Consider the following 21,508-nt stretch of genomic DNA (forward strand, 5'->3'; position numbering starts at 1 on the left):
ATTCGTCTGACCACAGAACAGTTTTCCACTTTGCCACAGTCCATTTTAAATGAGCCTTGGCCCAGAGAAGACGTCTGCGCTTCTGGATCATGTTTAGATATGGCTTCTTCTTTGAACTATAGCATTTCCGCTGGCAACGGCGGATGGCACGGCTAATTATGTTCACAGATAATGTTCTCTGGAAATATTCCTGAGCCCATTTTGTGATTTCCATGCCTGTATGTGATGCAGTGCCATCTAAGGGCCCGAAGATCACGGGCACCCAGTATGGTTTTCCAGCCTTGACCCTTACGCACAGAGATTCTTCCAGATTCTCTGAATCTTTTGATGATATTATGCACTGTAGATGATGATATGTTTAAACTCTTTGCAATTTTACACTGTCAAACTCCTTTCTGATATTGCTCCACTATTTGTTGGTGCAGAATTAGGGGGATTGGTGATCCTCTTCCCATCTTTACTTCTGAGAGCCGCTGCCACTCCAAGATGCTCTTTTTATACCCACTCATGTTAATGACCTATTGCCAATTGACCTAATGAGTTGCAATTTGGTCCTCCAGCTGTTCCTTTTTTGTACCTTTAACTTTTCCAGCCTCTTATTGCCCCTGTCCCAACTTTTTTGAGATGTGTTGCTGTCATGAAATTTAAAAATGAGCCAATATTTGGCATGAAATTTCAAAATGTCTCACTTTTGACATTTGATATGTTGTCTATGTTCTACTGTGAATACAATATCAGTTTTTGAGATTTGTAAATTATTGCATTCCGTTTTTATTTACAATTTGTACTTTGTCCCAACTTTTTTGGAATCGGGGTTGTAATATGAATGAACTCTGTCCAGATGTTCATTCAGTCTGAAATGTGTGAACTGTGTGAAATTCTTGTGGTAGCCCCTCCCTTAGCCACTGATATCAGTGGTTCCAATTTTGGGACCAGCAATTTTGTGATGGCATGCTGGTGTCAACTTTTTTTTTTTTGTCAGAATGCCCAGAACTGGTTCTAGATTAGGCACCAGTACTGAATTAGTGGCAAAGTGCCAGCCCTGCTCCACATTTCAGATTATCACTTGGTATCACTTTACTCTCACTCTCCCTATCCTGCCTGTTACCAGCTATTTACATTTCTCCCTAACTCCCCAAAACCTCCACTCTATCACTCCTTCCTCCATAATTTCCAGCACTCTATTAAACCTTATAGACCCTGGCTACTTTTCTGTTCTACTACTTGAATTAGGCACCAATGCTTTTATGATTCTTGGAGGTGGAGTCTGAGGACTCCGGGGAAGCTTCACCCAAACCTCTGGCAGAGGTCACTGAGGTAGTCAAGAAGCTCCTTGGTGGCAAGTCACCAGGGGTGGATGAGATTCACCCTGAGATGCTGAAGGCTCTGGACATTGTTGTGCGGTTTTGGCTGACATGTCTCTTCAATGTTGCATGGGGGTTGGGTACAGTGCCTGTGAAGTGGCAGGCCAGGGTGGTGGCTCCTCTTTTTAAAAAGGGGGACCGGAGAGTATGCTTCAATTATAGGGGTATCACACTGCTCAGCCTCCACAGGAAAGTTTATTCCAGGGTGCTGGAAAGGAGGCTCCAACCAAATGTTGAACCTCAGATTCAAGAGGAGCAATGCTGATTACATCCTGGCCAGTGGACTAGCTTTTTACCCTGGCAGGGTTGTTGGGGGGTTCATGGGAGTATGACCAGCCAGTCTACATGTGTTTTGAAGATTTGGAAAAGGCTTATGACCATGTCCCCCAGGGGCTCTTGTGGGTGATACTGTGGGAGTATGGGGTACCGGGGTCATTGCTATGAGCCACCAGGTTCTTGTTCAACCAAAGTGTGAACTGTGTCTGTATTCTTGGCACAAACTCAAACATGTTTCCGGTGGGTGTTGGACTCCAGCAAGGCTGCCCCTTGTCGCTGATCCTGTTTGTGATATTCTTGGATGGGATCTCAAGGTGCAGCCAGAGTGAGGAGGGTGTCCAGTTTGGGAACCTTAGAATCTCTGCTCTTTGTAGATGATGTGGTTCTGTTGGCTTCTTCAGAGCATGACCTTCAGCATGTACTGGGGTGGTTTGCAGCCAAGAGTGAAGCAGCTGGGATGAGAGTCAGCACCTCCAAGTCTGAGGCCATGGTTCTCTGCCAGAAAATGGAGGGCTCCTTCCAGGTTGGGAGTAAGTTGCTGACCCAAATGAAGGAGTTCAAGTATCTCAGGGTCTTGTTCATGAGTGATGGTAAAATGGAGCATGAAATGGTCAGGAGGATTGAGGCCACATCAGCAGTAATGCAGGCATTGTACCAGACCATTGTGGTGAAGAGTGAGCTGAGCCAGAAGGCAAAGCTTTCGATTTGCCAATTTATGTTCCAACCCTCACCTATGGTCCTGAGCTTTGGGTAGTGACCAAAAGGATGAGATTGAGGATACAAGCAGCTGAAATGAGCTTTCTCTGTAGGGTGGCTGGATTCACCCTTAGAGATAGGGTGAGGAGCTCAGACATCCAAAGGGATCTCAGAGTAGAGCCGCTGCTCCTTCATGTTGAAAGGAGTCACCTGAGGCGGTTTGGGCATCTGATTAGGATGCCTCCTGGGAGCATTCCTCTGGAGGTTTTCCAGGCACATCCAACTGGGAGGAGACCTCAAGGTAGAGCCAGAACATGCTGGAGAGATTATATATGCCATATGGCTTGGGAGTGCTTTGGGATCCCCCAGGAGGAAGAGGAAAGCAATGCTGGGGAGAGGGACACCTGGAATACCCTGCTTAGCCTGCTGCCACCGTGACCTGACTTCACATAAGCAGAAGAAAATGGATGGACAGATGGATGCTTTTATGATGATACTGATGTCCTTCACATCAATGCTTCTCAACCACTGGGCCATGGCCCACTAGCACCCTTGAGTGGGCTGCAATTTTTTTTTCAAGTTGAAGTTAATTTTTTACTCATAGTAGAGTACAATTGCTGGGTTGCAGCCGATGTCACATCCACCTCATTAAGCTAAGGTCACACTCCAGCTCATGATGCTTTGTGATGGGTTATTGATGAAAATGAGGCCTTTTGGTGGTGATGCATGGCAATATACACCTGAGCTAAAAGTTGTGGTTACACAGCAGGTGAACAGTTGACTGTCATGCCTTTGCTCACTTGAGTCTGGTGCAGCTCAAGCAGCCACACTCACTCACAGAGCATGTTGTATGCATGCTTGGGACCCAGTCATTATGGGAAACACCCGATACTGATTTGAGCACAACCAACACACACAGATATGGAGGCTGTTTTCACAGAGACTTTGCGAAGCATTTTCACAGTCACATTTTTTTCTAGCCATGTTTATAATGCTGGTAATGTCAGGTCAGAGTCTTTGACTCTGCTACTGGTAACATTGTAACCCAGTACAATCTGCTGCATGGATGGGTGGTCGGCATCTAAACTGGCTCCCCCACCAGCCTTCAGCTGGTGAGGAGGGTGGCATGTCACCCAGCAGTATTAAAAACAAGACCTGTGAAAGGGTGTAGGAGCTCCTTGCGAGCCAATGGCCAACATGTAAAAATGGAGCTGGGGTCCCACTGTAGGCATCCTTTGTACAGTACCATTGACTCTGATGGCAGCCCCTGCACCCTAAATCTCTCTCAGACGTATTGGCTGAGCCTTTCCTCTGATGCATTGAGGTTCTGGGCGAGAGAAGCCCTTGATAAGTGATTAAGACCACCCAAGATAGCTTTCTTGTCCTGGCAGTGACCTTCCCACCAATGTCACTTAATCCAGTATTCACAGAGGAAAGCTGAAACTATAGTCACTTCTACAGTACTTCAGGAAACAAAAACCCGGAAAGAAGTAGTTACCGGTTATAAGCTAAGAGTTATGGTGAAATGCTCTGGCACCAGGGACTTCTTTCAAGAGTGGGAGGGGTTATTTAATCCCATGATAGTTACCGCCCACTGAAGTTAGGCAGCCCCTAACCAGTAAGGTACTATTGGTCACCACTACGGCACTGACAGATAGGGTGGTCTGTCTTTGCCTAATTACCTCATCTAAGAAAAATTGTGTATTATTCTCCACATGGAATGTTCAGACAATGACTACTGGAATGTCCACCAACTGTAACTTGGATAATGACCAGACTGATGCAAGGAAAACAGCTATAATTGATACAGAGTTATCACACCGAAAATTTCATATTGCTGGGCTTCAGGAGACAAGACTGGCAGGTTCTGGCTCTATTAGAGAACAAAACTATTCTTTCTTCTGGCTTGGGAGGCCCACAGACGAACCAAGACTCTATGGGACATGCTTTGCTATCCACAACAGTCTTATACAATGCATACAATCTCTAGAGATGAAAAGTGACAGGATCTCTTATGTGCGCTTCAACACCAAACAAGGAAAGATTCTTGTTATTTCAGCTTATGCCCCAACACTGAATGCTGAGACTTTGAAAGACTCATTCTACTGTCACCTTGAAACCCTTATCATAGGTACACCTGAGAATGAGAGGATTGTCATTCTTGGTGACATGAATGCTCAGGTTGGCTCAGACCATGAAAATTGGCCTGACTATCTGGGAAGATTTGGTGTTGGGAAAATGAACATGAATGGTCAGCACCTACTGGAATTCTGCTATAGGAACAACCTGTACCTAACCAACACAATGTTCCCTGGTAAAGCCCACCAGAAGAAGACCTGGTGTCACCCAAGATTAAAGACTTGGCATCAACTCGATTTTGTAATTGTGAAAACGAAACACAAAGCTGAAGTCAACAACACCCATACTCAGCGCTGATTGTGATTCAGACCACAGCCTTGTAGTATCTTCAATGACCCTCACTCAGAAGCTGTTCCACCGAGCAACATACACATGCACTAAAATTAACATCACCCAAGCAAAGCTCCCAAAGGTCAGAGAAGAATACTGCATGAAGCTAGAGGCAAAACTAGATTCTAGATTCCCAGAAGATCTACCTCTTGAAGATCACTGGAGTAGATTGAAGAATGCAATTCATGATGTGGCTCTTGCTACATTCGGCTGAAGAAAGAGACGAAATCCAGATTGGTTCAATCACTCACTCACTGAAACTCAACCTGTTCTGGAAACCAAACGAGAAGCCTTGATAAGATGGAAAAACAAATCAACTTGCAGAAATTTAAATACTTACCGAGGGGCCAAGGCTGAAGCTCAAAGAACTGTCAGGCAATGTGCAAAAAAGTACTGGGATGGTCTTTGCTCCAGAATAGAGAGTGCTAGAGACTCTGGTAATATAAAAGTAATGTATGAAGCTATCAAGACTGCTGTAGGACCATCCAAACAATCATGCAGTATCCTGAAAAAGAAAGATGACACCATCATACAAAATAGGGATGAAAAACTTGACCACTGGATCGAACACTACAGTGAGCTTTATAGTGCTGGAAGCAATGCCTGTCTGGAAACAATAGCAATCATCCCTCAATCTGTCATTCGAAGCCATTTGGATTCTGAACCTGACATTGAGGAAGTGATTGCTACAATTCACCATCTTAAACAAGGGAAAGCTGTGGGAAATGATGAAATCCCAGCCGAATTATTACAAGCTGGAATTCTTCCACTCGCTAATCAACTCCATCAACTGATTTTGAAATATTCGTCATCCATATCTGTCCCCAAGACTTCAAAGACGCCAAGACAACCACACGACAAAAAACAAGGGTGATAGAGGGGACTGTAATAATTATCGTGGGATCTCCCTGCTAAGTGTCACTGGCAAAGTGCTTGCTCATATTCTACTTAACCGATTACAATCTATAGCCGATGATGTATACCCAGAGTCACAATGTGGTTTCAGAGGTCAAAGATCCACCACAGACATGATATTTACAGTTTGATAACTGCAGGAAAAGTCTAGAGAACAAAGGCAACCATTGTATATAGCATTTGTAGAGCTCACCAAAGCTTTTGACCTGGTAGACAGGGAAGCACTCTTCTTGGTCCTAGGTAAAGCTGGCTGCCCTCTGACATTACTGTTGCTGATCATATCCCTTCACATCAACATGAAAGGTCAAATACAGTATGATGGCAAGCTATCAGACCCATTTCCCATTGACAAAAGGGTAAAACAAGGCTGCGTACTAGCACCCACCTTATTTGGCATATACTTTTCATTTGTTTTCAAACATGCTTACATTGGATTGGAAAGAAATGTTGGTGTCTCTCTATTGTATAGAGCTGATGGAAACTTCTTTAACCTGTCTCGCTTTAAGGCCAAATCAAAAACTGAGGAATTTATTATCAGAGAATTGCTGTATGCTGACAATGTGAGCATCATCACCTGTGCAACTCCAAACAGTACTAGACTGTTTTGCTGATTCTTGTAGCACCTTTGGATTGACAATTAGCCTGAAAAAGACCATCACTTTGTCACAGGCTCAACAACCATACCAATTTATGATCAATGACACACCACAAGTCAGCGTAGATGAAGTTACATATCTTGGATCAACAGTTACTCATAACACAACTCTAGACAAGGAGATTTTAATAGGACTTGGTAAAGCTTCCACAACTTTCGGAAGACTCACCAAACAAGTATGGAAAAACAAACATCTCTCAACATGTCCAAAAGTTCGTGTATATGAGGTCTGTGTTCTTAGTATTCTTCTTTATGGAGCTGAATCCTGGCCCACTTACAGGCACCAGGAAGCACGCCTCAGTGCCTTCCACACAAGAAATCTCCGCTCAATCATTGGCAAAACATGGGAAGACAAAATGACTAACGAGGAACTCTTTGAAGCTACAAAGTCAGAACCTCTGTCTTCAAGGCTGAAGTTCATATGCCTCAGATGGGCTGGTCATGTTACTTGAATGCCCACCACTCGTGTACCACACAAGATACTTCACAATGTGCTGAAGGAAGGAACTCGCCAGACAGGAAGACCAAGACTGTTCAGTGACAGAATGAACAGAATGGGACAGAATGCTCCTTCCCAAGTGCAGGACTAACAGACTTAAAAACTCCTTTGTCCCTCATGCCATCAGACTGTACAACTCCTCTCTGGGGAGAGGAGGGGGTAACAGGACGACAGAGGACGGGAAGGAGCAGTAGCCTAGCCTGACAATAAGCAATACGGGACAATGTGCAATATAAATGTGCAATATAATGTGCAATACCTCTTCTGCTGGCCCTTTTTTCCCCATATCTTATTCTTTTTTACATTTGTATATGTAAATACTTAATTTAATTTAATTTATCAAGAAGTTTTTCTCTATTTTCTATTCTCTGTTTATCCTGTAATGATGCTGCTGGAATTTTAATTTCCCTGAGGGAACCCACCCAGAGGGATCAATAAAGTTCTATCTAATCTAATCTAATCTAATCTATCTAATCTAATAATAATAATAATAATAATAATAATAATAATAAAACACTCTTCCTGCAATTAGATCCATCTACCTTATAGTGTCCTGATCCCTAGATCTTTAACCCAGCCACATAAAAAGTTGTACTCCTCCATGCTCTTCCAGGTTTTCATCTGTGTGTCCATGTACAATGATGTATGCAGCATGAGGTAGTTTGAGATGTCAGGGAACTCAACGGATGGATAATTTTCCAACTCATAGGAAAAATCCTTCTTTGTTAGCATGTAAGGATCTAATCCCATTAAGTGGTTTCTATATCAACTTTTTTTAGTGTACTTTTTGCTTTTAATAACTTGCTTGTTTTCTGTATACAAATATGGCAATAAGTTCTTGTGTTACTCAACCAGACTCCACTTTTGGATCATTAATCCCTTTTGACTGAGAATGCCCTGCATGCATGGTTTTATGATGGCTTCTGGCACATCCATAGAATTTTAAATACAATACCTACAAGTAAACAGTTTGTTTTTATTGCATTTACTTAATTCCTGGGATCCTGTCTGTAACAGGGACTGTTGTTGCATTCAATTAATACACTTTACAGTAGATTATTAGATTCTAATAGAATAAATGAGCCAAAATAACTGGGGATCTTTTTTAATGGGCTTCAACTCATTACAAGTATGAATAGGTGGGCCTTAAAGCAGAAAAGGTTGAGGACCCCTGCTATACATTACATTTCATTACATTACAGGCATTTAGCAGATGCTCTTATCGAGAACAATGCACAACATACCCAGAGAAGCCTGGGGAGCAGTTGGGGGTTAAGTATTCCTCTGATGCACATTCAGGATTCCCCTCCTCTTTATGTGAAATATTTTTCTCTTCCATCCACAGAAGAGATACTGTAGATTATTTTGTCCTGCAATCCCATCACCTGCCATCTGGATCCCAACCCTTTCACAATGTTCTGGGCCATCTCATAAGATTGCCTCTACTTTATCTCTTCTATAATTAATGACTACATAACTTCTGCTCATGCACTGATTGCATGCAAGGCAGCAATAGTTATTCCCATCCTGAAGAAACCTACTCTGGATTCCTCAGTCATCATAGACTACTGGCTAACATTACTATTCATTTTTCTTTCTAAAGTCCAAAATAGAAATCTTTAAAATATGCTGTCTACAGTCAAAAGTCTTTCTATCTCACCCAGCTGGGATCTCAGCATGTCTGTCAGACATCTAACCATTGATGACAGCTCATCAGCTGAAACCGAATCCCAGCTGCTGTACATCACTGGAGATGCCTCCCACATCAAGATCTTGTGATCTCCTTGGACAACTTCTAGATATCATGATATGTTACTGCATGAAAACTTGACCAACTGTCCTTCTTGCCTCACAACTTCATCCCTCATGTGGCTTTCTCCTTTGCAAGATTAAGAGGATCCAGCCATTTCTATCCACAAAGACCAATGAGGTGCTTAATCAGTTCCTTGTCATTTTGAGATGAGACTACTGCAACTAACTACTAACTGGACCCTACTAACCTCCTCCACAGGGTTTTTAGACTGCTAGTACTCTTACTACCTGACCTAGTGAACTAGCATAAGGATATGCTTTTGATGGAGACTACAAAGCACTTCTGGAAGTCACTCTGGGAAAGGACATCTGCTAAATTAACATAAATGTAAATAACTGCATTCTGCATACAGTGTCTTGCAAAAGTATTCATCCCCCTTGGTGTTTGTCCTTTTTTGCTGCATTACAAGCCAATTTTTTTTATTATTGTGACACAAACAATAATTTGTGTGCATAGGTATTCAACCCACAAGATCAATACTTTGTAGAAGCACCTTTTACTGCAATTACAGCTGCAAGTATCTTGGGGTATGTCTCTATTAGCTTAGCACATCTAACCACTGGGATTTTTGCCCATTCCTCAAGCAAAACTGTTCCAACTCCTTCAAGTTAGATGGGTTGCGTTGGTGTACAGCAATCTTCAAGTTATGCCACAGATTCTCAATTGGATTGAGGTCTGGGCTTTGATTAGGCCATTCCAAGACATTTAAATGTTTCCCTTTAAACTACTCTAGTGTAGCTTTAGCAGTATGTTTAGGGTCATTGTCCTGCTGGAACGTCAATCTTCAGCCCAGTCTCAAACCTCTGGGAGATCGCGAGTTCTACTCATGGTCGGGTCATACCAAAGACCATCATAAAAATGGTACCTACTGCCATCTGGCAAAGCATGCTGCAATACAGATGCAAGTGGGGAGTCAAACTCTTATGGTTACCAGAGGACTAGCCACCCACTGTAACCTTAGCTATGTAATAGGCGAGAGGCCGAGGGCTATGGAAATGGAGATCAGCACTGCTCTATGCACCACATGGCATGGGAAGGACTTTGATTTGAATTAATAATCTAAGTGAGGGGTAGCACGGTGGTGGAGTGGTTAGCGCTGTCACCTCACAGCAAGAAGGTCCAGGTTCGAGCCCCATGGCCGGCGAGGGCTTTTCTGTGCAGAGTTTGCATGTTCTCCCCATGTCCGTGTGGGTTTCCTCCAGGTGCTCCGGTTTCCCCCACAGTCCAAAGACATGCAGGTTAGGTTAACTGGTGACTCTAAATTGACCGTAGGTGTGAATGTGAGTGTGAATGGTTGTCTGTGTCTATGTATCAGCCCTGTGATGACCTGGCGACTTGTCCAGGGTGTACCCCACCTTTCACCCATAATCAGCTGGGATAGGCTCCAGCTTGCCTGCGACCCTGTAGAACAGGATAAAGCGGCTGGAGATAATGAGATGAAAATCTAAGTGAGTGTATGTACATTTTTGACCTTGTGTTGATTTCAGAAAACCCAAAGAAAATTAAAACTTGTGCACCAAATTCTTGTGTTTTTTTAGAGATGTATGCTGTACAATCATTCTGCCACAGAAAAAGAACAGTTCAAAGAAATTATTGAAAGCCCAAAGACATTTACACTGACTGACTACAAAAGAAGGCCAGCTGTATTTTAAAGGACCATACCCACCCTTGACATCATCTGTTCTCCCTACTGCCCTCTGGAAGGAGATACAGACTCAGGCTGGCTGCTTTATGTCCTGGGGCTCCCTCATGCCTGTATAACCTTCTGGCTCTCCCCTTTTAGTTATGCTGTCATAGTTAGTTGCTGGAGTCCCTGCTTGTACTCAGTGCAATATGTATACTGTTCCTACTTATTCAGGTGACATTGGGCATATCTAACAACCTGTGTTTTCTCTCCCCCCCGAAATCTGTCCCTCTGAGTTACATGTTGGTCCTGGGCTTGAGATGCTGACCTCTTCTGCTCCCCGGACCTGCCTGATCCATCCTGGTGCCCTGTGTCTGGTTGGAGTCTCATTGCATTGCTCCTGTGGAGGGTGGCCCCATGTGGACAGTTGGGGGTTGTGCCTGGAGGACGCTCTGGACTTTTGTGCTTTTGTGGCTGGGGACTGCAGTTGACTTGCTGACTTTAGGACTGCAGTTGACTTGCTGACTTTGGGGCTAGAGTTGTCGTGAATGGTTTTGTGCTCGGGTTTCCATCGGTGAGGGGTTTATAGCATCAACGAAGCTGACTTTATGTTAGGACTGTTAATGTTATAGTCATGTTGTCTGTTGTTGCCCAGATGGAGATGGGTTCCCTTTTGAGTCTGGTTCCTCTCGAGGTTTCTTCCTCATGCGTCTGAGCAAGTTTTTCCTTGCCACTGTACCACAGGTGTGCTCATTGGGGATAGATTAGAGATAAAATTAGCTCATATTTTAAGTCATTCAAATTCTGTAAAGCTGCTTTGCGACAATGTTTATTGTTAAAAGCGCTATACAAATAAACTTGACTTGACTTGACTCATCAGAGCTGCATCAAACAGACTAAAAAACAGTTTCTATCCTCAAGCTGTCAGATGCGCAACCCCACCTCCCCTGCCCCGACTCCACCAATGAGGGGTGACAAACACCCTCCCCCAATGAAAATGCCTATTTATTGCTCTTATGTCTTTTTGTTGTGTTTCTCATCTCATCTCATGTCATCTCATCTCATCTCATCTCATCTCATCTCATCTCATCTCATCTCATCTCATCATCTCTAGCCACTTTATCTTGTTCTACAAGGTCACAGGCAAGCTGGAGCCTATCCCAACTGACTATGGGTGAAAGGTGGGGTACACCCTGGACAAGTCGCCAGGTCATTACAGGGCCGACACATAGACACAGACAACCATTCACACTCACATTCACACCTACGGTCAATTTAGAGTCACCAGTTAACCTAACCTGCATGTCTTTGGACTGTGGGGGAAACCGGAGCACCCGGAGGAAACCCATGCGGACATGGGAAGAACATGCAAACTCTGCACAGAAAGGCACAGCCCTGCCATGAACTGGAACCTGATAGATCACAGTCTACAGTTCAGTTCACCATGGACTAATCATGCAAACATAAGAACAAATAACACAAAAAGAAACACAATAGGCAGCACGGTGGTGTAGTGGTTAGCGCTGTCGCCTCACAGCAAGAAGGTCCTGGGTTCGAGCCCCGTGGCTGGCGAGGGCCTTTCTGTGCGGAGTTTGCATGTTCTCCCCGTGTCCGCGTGGGTTTCCTCCGGGTGCTCCGGTTTCCCCCACAGTCCAAAGACATGCAGGTTAGGTTAACTGGTGACTCTAAATTGACCGTAGGTGTGAGTGTGAATGGTTGTCTGTGTCTATGTGTCAGCCCTGTGATGACCTGGCGACTTGTCCAGGGTGTACCCCGCCTTTCGCCCGTAGTCAGCTGGGATAGGCTCCAGCTTGCCCGCGACCCTGTAGAACAGGATAAAGCGGCTACAGATAATGAGATGAGATGAGATGAGACGAGAAGTTAATATTGCCATGACGTCCCTATCCAAGATGACATTCATGTCACTGTATGTAAAAATCTGCCCACAACTGTATGCACACTCCAGATTTCTGTTTTTTTTCATCTTAATTATTGTTTGTGTCACAATAAAAAAGCACCTTTAAAGTGGTAGGCATATTGTGTAAATCAAATGGTCCTAACACCCCCCCCCTCCACCAAAAAAAAAAAATCCATTCTAATTCCAGCTTGCAATGCTACAAAACAATACAAACCCCAAGGAGGATAAATACTTTTGCAAAATACTGTAAGTACATCTGCATTAAAGTAAATGTAAATGACAGGGAGGAAGTTCCTCCTGGATCTGAACCTGAGTGATGAAATTTTATTAGACTTATTTAGAAGCCAAGAACTCTCAATAACAAACACTGTTTAAACACAACGTTGCTCAAATGTGTACTCAGTGCCAGAACTGCTTGGGACAATGATCCTCAGTGATTGATTTTTAAAATTGTGTCATCAGACTTAAGGTCATCAGACTTGAGTTTCTGCATACTCCAGTAAAAAAGGTACAGTGCTGTCATCTCATCTCATCTCATCTCATCTCATCTCATCTCATCTCATCTCATCTCATTATCTCTAGCTGCTTTATCCTGTTCTACAGGGTCGCAGGCAAGCTAGAGCCTATCCCAGCTGACTACGGGCGAAAGGCGGGGTACACCCTGGACAAGTTGCCAGGTCATCACAGGGCTGACACATAGACACAGACAACCATTCACACTCACATTCACACCTACGGTCAATTTAGAGTCACCAGTTAACCTAACCTGCATGTCTTTGGACTGTGGGGGAAACCGGAGCACCCGGAGGAAACCCACGTGGACACGGGGAGAACATGCAAACTCTGCACAGAAAGGCCCTCGCTGGCCACGGGGCTCGAACCCGGACCTTCTTGCTGTGAGGCGACAGCGCTAACCACTACACCACCATGCTGCCCAGTGCTGTCATTTGATCACCAATTGGTGATTAGTTGGATTTATTATTGCTTTGGCTAGATTTACTTGGTAAAACCAGGAGAACCTTCTGTGTTGTTTTGGAGCATCTACATGAAGTTTCTGTGCAAGAGTAATTTAACTCACGCCTCTGACTCCTAGGCATCAATTCAAGTCTGGAACACTGAGTCTGAACTCAAGTCATTGATCATAGAAGCAATTGCAAAATGCTGTGGCCAGAAGGTTGTCAGTGTCCATTATGGTGGTAACCCTTGGATATGTTCTTGGAAACAAGTGCTAAGGGAAACCCTCATGTTGAAGAAGGCCTTCTGAGAAATGCTTATGTTTAAAAGATATAGAAGAGCCAAAATGACTGTGGCAAAAGCAATTGCAGAAGTGAAAACCTGGGCAGGGGAGGAGTTTGGGAAGGCCATAGGAAAAAGACATTAAGGCAAACTGTCTATGCTTCAGGAGGGGGAGGTGACACCATGCACAAGCTCTATGAAGGAAGTGTGGGGGAGTTTTGCTGTCTACTGGAGATATTGCTGAGCAATGGAAGGGGCACTGTGATAGACTCCTTAATCCAGGGAATATGTTCTTTTGCCAAGAAGCAGTACCACAAGTCTCTGGTGTTTTGTTGTCAAACTCTGGTGTATGTTTATACTGTCTACATGTGTTTTGTGGATCTGGAGAAGGCCTATGATTCAGTGCCTCAGCATTTATTGTGGACAGGATATCAAGACATAGTATGAGGGGGGCAGGGTTAACATCCCAGTTATTTGCAGATGACAATGTTCTTAAGGTGCTAACTCAATATTCAGCATGCACTTGAACAGTTTGCTGCTGGGTGTGAAGAAAGTGGGAAGAAAATTGGTACCTTCACATGTGAGACTGGTTCTCTCCAAAACAAAAATGAGGGGAGAGGGGAATGGGAGAAACCTTGCTACTGATGGAGAAGTTTAAATATCTTGGGACCTTATCCATGGGTGATGATAAAAGAGAGGGTGAGATTGACAAATGGATTGAGTCAGTGGCAACAGTTGCTCTACCAGGCTTTGGTGATGAATTGGGAGTTCTCTTTGTGAATGTACATAGCTCTCTGTTTACCAGCCAATCAATGTCACTTATGGTCACAATCTGTGGGTATTGACCATAAGCATAAGAATGCACATGCTGGAAGTGGAAATGAGATTCCTATGCAGGTTATCTTGGCTTACTCCCCATGATAGGGTGAGGAGCTCAACAATCCAGAAAAGCCTTGGAGTAGAGATGTGGATTCACTGAATAGATCACAGAAGGATCAGAAACAATTGGATGGAACATACAGGACTCTCCTTCACAGAGTGCAGAGCATTCACTTGTCTGAGTACGCGACACGAGAGAGAACATACAGAAACCTACCACTGATTTCAGAGAAGCTCAGGAGCAGATGCCTTTTGTTCGCCGGACACTGCTTGAGGGCAGAGAATGAGGTCATATCATCACTACTGTTATGGACCCCAAACCTCCCCATTCAATGTCGGAAGACAACATTCCCTCAGTTGATATCAAGGGACACAGGGATTGAAATAGAGGATTTGAACCTAGTCATGCAGGAGCACGCTCTGTGGTGATCTAATATGCTAAACAACCTGGCCTGTGAGGCTGAAGGATGATGATGATGATGATGATGATGATGATGAATAGATCCAGTTAAGGGGATTAGGGAACCTTACAAGGACACCCCCTGGTTGGCTCCCTGTAGAGCAGTATCAGTGATGTCACATTGAACAGAGACCCTGCGACAGACCCAGGACTCGGCGGAGATTATATATCTTACACTTAGATATAGAAGTCTAAACTGACTTTCTCAGCCAAGGAAAATTAATGAATGAATGAAGTATAAACAATCAAACAACCCCCCCACACACACACAGTTAAATGACTTACCTTTATAGTAAAAGAGACAGTAGTTAGACAAAACAAACCATCTCCTCTTCCACAACTTCAACCCTGTACTGTCCTATAGACACACAGAAAGAGAGAGAGAAAGAGAGAGAGAGAGAGAGAGACCAGACAGACAGACAGACAGACAGTTTCATCAGTTATTAACCCCTTCTTGTAATGCATAACAAGAATTGCCTCCAGCAGGTCATGTTATTTATAGAGAGACAGTAGGGTGCTTGAGTCAGCATCTGGACAGAGACTTTATATTGTAGGGTGGAAAAGGTCTTTTTGAAACAGTCACAAAGAGGAATCTTTACACTTTTGCAGTATGGCTTAGTGTACAACAGCACATGAATACTGGTATTTATGCTCACTGTCATTTTTACATTCCAACACTGTAATGCTGTACAAAATAAAAGAGATTATAGCTTTCGCATGAAATGTGGATATCATGACCTTTAAAATAATTTTATTTACATTCAGTAATTGGATAACAGTTACTTTTTGGAGGTTTTTTATGTGAGAGTGTGTTAGGAACATTTAGAACTGTAATTAGGTTCTTTTAATGGATCTACTTTAGAAGTTACTACTACTACTACTACTACTAATAATAATAATAATAATAACAACAATAATAATAATGTCTTTGTACTCACTCTTTTATAAAGCCAGCCTCTGATCACTACTGCACAGTTTGGATCTCTTTGCACTGAGCGAGACCTTTTACAGAATGACTGCAATTTCTTGTCAGCCTACACACACACACACACACACACACACACACACACACTCATTATGAGTATCTCCAGAGAGAAAGATTTGATAGGAATATAGAATAAGCCAAAACTTAGAAGACTTTTATTTGTCTTATATGCATTACAGCCAGTGAAATTCTTTTCTTTTCATATCACAGCTTATTAGGAAGTTGGGGTCAGAGCATAGGGTAAGCCATTTCAGGATATGAGACCACTGGAGCAGACAGGGTTAAGGGCCTTGTTCAAGGGCTCAGCAGTGGAAGCTTGGCAGTACTATGGTTTAAATCCATGACATTCTGATCAGTAACCCAAAGCCTTAACCACCACTGCCCCCGTGGGGCTGACACTTTTGACCTTTTTTTTTTTTTTTTTAAAAAGGCTGGAAAAATATGGAAAATGTGTTGTTTTTCTGTTTAATTGTCACTAGGATAGTAAGACATATATATGTGTGTGTGTGTGTGTGTGAGAGAGAGAGAGAGAGAGAGAGTGAGAGTTTGATAAACACACCTTGTCTCTGGTTGATGAAACTGTGACTACACTGGAGGCTCGACTCATTCGGTCCTGTTCCTCCATCCTGCAGACAGACAGACAGGTATGTTTGACTTTCTTATGGTGTTTTGCTGCTTGTCTTGCCCTCTGATAATGCTTTTTGTTCTGACTACCTGGTTTTTGGACACTGCCTTGATTTCTGGTTTTAGTTTTTGGATTTTATTGCTGCCATTCTGTCTATTTCTGGTATTGACCCTGGACTGTTTTTTGACTAATGGCTGTTCAATAATTATCACACATGGGTCTCATCTCATTATCTCTAGCTGCTTTATCCTTCTACAGGGTCGCAGGCGAGCTGGAGCCTATCCCAGCTGACTACGGGTGAAAGGTGGGGTACACCCTGGACAAGTCGCCAGGTCATCACAGGGCTGACACATAGACACAGACAACCATTCACACTCACATTCACACCTACGCTCAATTTAGAGTCACCAGTTAACCTAACCTGCATGTCTTTGGACTGTGGGGGAAACCGGAGCACCCGGAGGAAACCCACGCGGACATGGGGAGAACATGCAAACTCTGCACAGAAAGGCACAGCCCTGCCATGAACTGGAACCTGATAGATCACGGTCTACAGTTCAGTTCACCATGGACTAATCATGCACACTTTCTACAGAGGCACCATCGAGAACATTCTGACCAGCTGCATCACCGTGTGGTACGGCGCCTGCACCGTGTCCTGCTGCAAGTCTCTGCAGCACATCGTGAGAGCAGCTGAGAGGATCATTGGTGTCTCTCTCCCTTCTCTAATGGATATTTATAACTCCCGCCTCACCCGCAAAGCCATCAGGATTGCAGGTGACTCCACCCACCCATCTCACAACCTCTTCAGCCTGCTGCCATCGAGGAGGAGACTGCGGAGTCTCCGGGCCAAAACCAGCAGGCTCAAGGACAGTTTCTTTCACCAGGCGGTCAAGAGGCTCAACTCCCCCCCTGTCCTGCCCCTCCTCCCCCCTCTGCCCCCTGCCACAGATTCTGCTCGCACACCCCCCTGCCCCCCCTTCAGCATCTGACATGTCATCCTCACAGTTTCCCCCACACACACACACACACACACACACACACACACACACACACACACACACACACACACATACATCTCATCGTTCATTAACACACTGAACTCAGGGACCGCACATCTCACTTTACCTCGCTCATTTGCACTATTCCGCACTACCTCATCTTAACAGCTGCTAGTTTGTTTATACTGCTTATTTCATGTTTACCTGCTATACGTCAAGTGCCCTTGACTGTTTGTTTATTTGAACCAATTTATGTGTGTGTGTGTGTGTGTGTGTGTGTGTGTGTGTGTGTGTGTGTGTGTGTATGAGTGTTTAGTCTATGTCTAGTTCATATCTAGAGTGTTTATACTGTTTATATTGTCTGAGTGTTTAGTCTTTGTCTAGTTCTTGTTCTTATCTAGTGTTTACACTGTTTATATTGTCTGAGTGTTTAGTTCTATGTCTAGTTCTTCTTATCTAGTGTTTATACTGTTTATTTATACTGTTTATATTGTTTGTCTGAGTGTTTAGTCTATGTCTAGTTCCTATCTAGAGTATTTATACTGTTTATATTGTTTGTTTTTTTCAATTATTCTATTTTTATTTTTATTTATTGCATTGCCTGTTTGCACTGTGGGTCAGAGAGGACTGAAATTTCATCTGTGCTGTATGTCAAGCATGTAGAGCATATTTGACAATAAAGTTGACTTGACTTGACTAAGAAGCTGCTATCCAAAAAATAATCCCCTGCTCCAAAATTGACACCTTCAAGCTTAACTAAAGTTTGAAGCTGATCACATGGACAAAGAAAAAATGCCTTCTGGAGGATAGCTGTATGGTTAGATGAGACAAAGATTGAATTATTTGGCCACAACGACCACCATGTACAGAGGGACACTGTACCAGCTGCTGGCGGTGGTAGCAACATCATGCTCTGGGGCTGTTTTACTGCCAGTGGAACTGGTTCATTGCACAAAGTGGATGGAATAATGAAGAAGGAGGACTACCTCAGAATTCTTCAGCATAAACCATCAGAAACTTCAACACAACCTGGGACTTGGAAGTTACAACAGGACAATGAACCCAAACACACATCAGAGCTGGTTGTGGAGGATAAAGCAGGCTAACATTAAGCTTAAAGCAAGTCCTGACTTCAACCCTATTGAAAGGACCGTGCTTATAAGTCACGTCCATGCCAAGAAAAAAAAATTGAACTCTACCAATTCTACCATGAAGAGTTGTGAAATATCCAACCAGAATTCTGCCAGAAGCTTGCTCATGGTCAACAAAAATGTTTGGTCAAGGTGAACCTTGTGAAGAGACATTTTACCCAAATATCAGGTGTGCTGTATGTATATTTTTGACCCTGTATGTATGATTTTGACCCTGTGTTGATTTCAGAAAACCCAAAGAAATTTAAAACTTGTGCACCAAATTCTAGTGTTTTTTTAAAGATGTATGCTGTACATTCTGCCACAGAAAAAGAACAGTTCAAAGAAATTACTGAAAGCCCAAATATTGTCATGACATTCATATCCAAGATGACATTCATGTCACTATATGTAAACTTCTGACCACTACAGTATGCACTAGAGAGAAGGGGAATGAAAGTCAGTAAGAGCAAGATGGAGTATATGTGTGTGAATGAGGGTGAGGAGAGTGGAATGGTACAGCTACAAGGAATAGAGGTGGTCAAAGCAGAGGAGTTCAAATATCTGGGGTCAATTGGACAAAGTAATGACAGAAGAGAAGTGAAAAAGAGAGTGAAAGCAGGTTGGAATGGATGGAGGAAAGGGTCAGGAGTGATTTGTGACAGAAGGTTGCCAGCAACAGTGAAAAGGAAAGTGTACAAGACAGTAGGAAGGCCGCTATATTGCATTGTTTGGAGACAATGGCACTGACAAAAAGACAGGAGGCTGAACTGGAGGTAGCAGAGCTGAAGATGTTGAGATTCTCATTGGGAGTGACAAAGTTGGACAGGATTAGAAGTAAGAATATTAGAGGGACAGCACATGTAGGATGATTTGGAGACAAAGTGAGAGAGGCAAGATTGAGATGGTTTGGACACATACAGAGGAGAGATTGGGCATATTGGGAAAAGAATGCTGGAGATGGAGTTGCCAGGTAGAAGGAAAAGAGGAAGACCAAAGATGAGATTTATGGATGTGGTGAAGGAGAACATTAGGACAATTGGTGTGACACAAAAAAGATATGGAAGACAGGAGGAGATAGAGAGACATTATCCGCTATGGCAACCCCTAACAGGAACAGCTGAAAGTAGTAGAAGAAGATGATCATAGACTAGAAAATGTCATTACAGTTAAAGGACTGGGTCTTTCCTCAGCTCTTTTTAAACTATTCATTATTAGTTTGTTGATGGAAATGGTAATTTTTCTCTACATACTAAGGTGAAGTTTGGTGTTCCATAATGTTCTATCTTAGGCCCATTGCTTTTGTCTTCATGTATGCTACATCTGGGTAATATTATTCATAAGCATGGTATTTGCTTCCACTGTTATGCTGATGACACACAGTTGTATGTTTCAGCAAAGCCTTAAGGTTCAACGAGAGGTTGAAGATCCTGCAGAGGATGTAGGACAGCTGGTGGGCACATGCTCTGAGCACCTTGCCAGGTACTCCGTCCGGACCGGCAGCCTTCCTGGGATTCACTGCCTGGAGCACACGCCTCACCTCCTGCTCTTCTACAATGAGTGGAGGGGTGCTGGGATATGATGGGGTGGGGGTGGAGCTAGAGCAAGTGAGTGTTGCTGCAGAGATTCGAAGTGAGCAAAGAAGCAATTGAGCTCCTCTGCCAGTGACTTACTCGGGACTCCTGATGTCACATCACCGCCTCTGAAGTTGGTGATGTTCTGTATGCCCTGCCACACCTCTTGTGGTCTGTTGCTGGCGAGATGGGACTCTATCTTCCTTTTATAGTCCGCTTAGGCTTTTTTAATCCCTTTCTTCAGGTCAGCTCAAGTCGTGCTGTAAAGGACTCTGTCACCTGACCTGAAGGCAGTGTTGCGGGCCTTGAGGAGTGAGTGAACCTGGCTGGTCATCCAGAGTTTCTGATTTAGAAAAACCCTGATGGTTTTGTCCACAGATACAGTTCCCATACAGAACTTGATGTAGTCCCAAACTGTCTCTGTGAACGTTTCCAGGTCCTGATGTTCAAATAGGTCCCAGTCAGTCAGCGCATCAGTAGATGTGTTTCCACAGCAAAGCAGTCCTGGAGTTCGCTGAGTGCATTCTCAGGCCAAGTTGTTACAGTCTTTGTGGTGGGCCTGAATCTGCATCTAAGGGGGGTGTATGCAGGGATGAGCAGCAAGGAAAGATGGTCTGACTGTCTGAGGTGGGGGAGGGGCATGGCTCTGTAACCATGTTTGATGTTGGAGTACACATGATCAAGAGTCCTTTCCCCTCTTGTTGGACACTTCACATGCTGGTGAAACTTCGGGAGTACAGTCTTAAGATTGGTCTTATTCAAGTCTCCAGCTATAATGTGAATGCCATCACGGTGGGCCCGCTGCTGTTCATTGATGGCGTTCAGCAGAAGAGAGAGCGCTGTGCTAGCATTAGTGTCTGGCAGGACATAAACAGCAGTGACAATCACTACGGTTATCTCTCTCAGGAGAAAATAAGGCCGACATCTTACAGACATGTACTCTATGTCGAGGGAGCAGTGCTTCGCTATAATACTGCTGTTGTTGCACCAGTCCTCATGCACGTAAATACAGAGCCCCCCACCTCTACTTTTGCCAGAGTCCTCAGTCCTATCCCCATGGTGCAGAGAGTGGCCAGCTAGCTGCACGCTAGCATCGGGGATCTTCGGGTTCAGCCAGGTCTCTGTAATAATAAGGGCACAGCAGTCTCAAATGTAGCAATTTCCCACCAGTTCTAGTTCCAGATCCTCCATCTTGTGGGTGAGAGATCTGGCGTTGGTGAGATATAGACTCGGCAGGGGTGGTTTGTGCGGTTGGTTCCTTAGCCTTAGCAGGATGCCGGACCTGCAACCTCACGTCTGCTTCCTCTCCCTCCTTCGCCTGCGCTGCTTTCCAGACCCGACAACAAACCACAGAAAATCCGGTGGTCTTGCTAGCTCGTCCGGGATGTT

At 43.9% G+C, this 21,508-nt stretch overlaps 1 protein-coding gene across 1 annotated transcript in view; it reads right to left on the bottom strand.

The window, feature by feature from the left end:
• The window catches only part of si:ch211-234p6.5 (uncharacterized), a 99,811-nt gene extending 84,659 nt beyond the window's left edge, over positions 1-15,152 (bottom strand). The window contains exon 1 of the mRNA XM_060920874.1: positions 15,090-15,152. The gene's annotated coding sequence lies outside the window, so the exon portion shown is untranslated. The remainder of the gene's footprint in view (positions 1-15,089) is intronic.
• Between the last annotated feature and the right edge of the window lie 6,356 nt (positions 15,153-21,508).

The sequence above is a fragment of the Neoarius graeffei genome, chromosome 5 (assembly GCF_027579695.1).
Source record: "Neoarius graeffei isolate fNeoGra1 chromosome 5, fNeoGra1.pri, whole genome shotgun sequence".
NCBI classification, from domain to species: Eukaryota; Metazoa; Chordata; class Actinopteri; order Siluriformes; family Ariidae; genus Neoarius; species Neoarius graeffei.